This window comes from Penaeus vannamei, chromosome 10 (genome assembly GCF_042767895.1).
Source record: "Penaeus vannamei isolate JL-2024 chromosome 10, ASM4276789v1, whole genome shotgun sequence".
Classification (NCBI taxonomy): domain Eukaryota; kingdom Metazoa; phylum Arthropoda; class Malacostraca; order Decapoda; family Penaeidae; genus Penaeus; species Penaeus vannamei.
The window spans coordinates 12,320,043-12,322,542 of NC_091558.1; positions in this window are offsets into that span (position 1 = coordinate 12,320,043).

Here is a 2,500-nt window from a genome sequence, read left to right on the forward strand (position 1 = left end):
ACAGGCACGCGCGGATGCACGCGCACACACACACACACACACACACACACACACACACACACACACACACACACACACACACACACACACACACACACACACACACATACAAAAACACAAGTGATGTATGTTCGTGTGTCCGATGAACAATGAAATAAGAAGGGAGTAATTTATGCCTAACGATTTATTGTTCCTTTCCTATTGTGATATTTTTCTTTTACACTTTCTTGCTTTTTATTTTTATACACGCGTGTGTGTGTCACTAAAACAATGGAATAAAGAGTAATATATGCTCAACGATTTATGGCTCCTTTTTCTTAATAAACAAATTTGTTTCATGCGTTGTTTTTTTTTTCTCTACGTATGTTTGTGTGTTCGTGTGTATGTGTATTTTTCCTTCCTCGTGTGCCAGGCAACTTTCCCTGAATACTTAAGGAACGTACTACAAAGAAGTATAAAAAACGTAAGTTTTCTTTTATAATCTACATTTTTTATTTTTTTAATACGGTTTGGTAGTAGGTGGTCAGTGGGACACCGCATCTAATCAAGAAAATGCTTTGCTGCATACGTAACCTAGATGTTTATTGGTTTGTCATGTTTATCAATACATATTTAGTCCATTGACGGACATGTCCATCACTGGACAGGTCAGTAATGCAATTTATTGTTTGCCTCCTTGTTTGTTTGCCTTGTTTCTTAAATATGCGAAAGTTATTCCTACAGAAATACTATCACTTTAGCTAAAATATTATACTAAATTTCTTTATATTTTTAGATCACAGAAAGCATGAGCAGGGTAATGGGGATGTAAATATTTGTTTGTTACGTTCATCTACAACAATGAATATAAATAATCTGAAAGACAAAAAAAATAGTGATTTAAATGAACATCTCTGACTTACAAAGGTAGGAATATGCGCCAAGTAATTTCCTTTTCTCTGCTCCTCTTCTTTAATATCGAAACATATGGTTTACGTTCCTGCCTGGGCCTTTGTGTTTCTTCTTTTTTTCTTTTTAGCTTTCCTCATAGTTTTATTTTTTTCATATCATTGATGCCTTCTCTCTACCTTCTAAATGTTATCAATTTTCATTCATCTGTTGGATGATTATATAATCTGTGGTTGTATTTAAGAGCGTAACCTTTTCTTCTCGTTTTTATGCACTGTCTAGTGAGAAATCTTTAAATGATGGGGATGAATTTTTTTGCTTTTAGTGAATAAAGTGCAGAATATCAATATTTCGGACTTCGTTGCTGAATATTGACACCATTTCCCAGGATGTCTGATGGGCTACTCTAGATGGCTGGAGATCACAGCACATAAAAAAAAGTTCTGATAGGTGATAACGCGAACACCAACAGAGCAAATCTTTGTGTACTTTCGTCTAAAATTATCGCATATGTTATCTTCGATTCTGTACGAATTAGCGCGTGTACATGAAACTGGCTCGTGTGCCAATTTATCTGTACTTTCTACATAAGTTAAATGAAGACCTTCAATGAGGACAATTTTTAAAAACTATGAAACATAGCAATATAATCAATCATAATGCAAGTCCAAGCATATAGAGGTCTAATCATCAAGAATACGGTGGAGGATAATCAGTGAATGCCGTTTGCGAACACATCCACATATTGAATTGTGCTTGCAGGTGTGACGGTAAGTCCAATATATGTGATGAGAATGATGTAGATTGTAGAACGCACACGGACATCTTCGTGTGATAGCTCATTTTTGATGACCTCTCAGAGTGAACTAGTATCGCCCGTGACAACAGCGGGTGACAATGTTTCAATGCGTAATGACTGACAGTGTGAGTGCCAGCTGCGGATGGCTGCCAACGAGTTACATGATAATGAACTCTAACACTTGCAGTCCTGAATAATTAACCACGGAGGTTTGGATACACAAAAATGAGATATTTGAGAATAGTGAAGATTGTAAGCCTTTCACATGATATTGCCAGTATTTAATGGGGTTGAATGGATAGCAGCTGAATATTGATTTAAAAGGCTGGAGGATTTGCTGTGGGCTGTAGCGGAGTATAATTGTTATAAAACTTTGATTTTGTCTGATTATACCGTTAGCAACTAACATTATCAGTCAAACAATATTGATAACGGAGATATAAGGAGAGCCGATATGTTATATTTCCTTAAATTATTTTACCCTCTTGGTATACCCTTTGGGTGATAATTAATCATAATATGAGTAGATTTTTTTAACACTGATTTAATAAAGGACGATAATATACAAATACTCTTAAAATGCCATGTAAGTTTTCTTACTTTTACATGACAAGGAATGGATAGTTTCTACCTCATGTTCAGTGACTCATGAAGTTGGTTATTCATGACCCACAAATTAGCTGGTGATTAAGGCAATTGCCGTTTCAAACGTGCTATCGCATGTGCATGTTTATGTGAATATATTAGAGCCACTATTTTTCCCATTTTATTTTATGTTTTTCATTGACTTTGCGTATAGTAATACGCATTAAT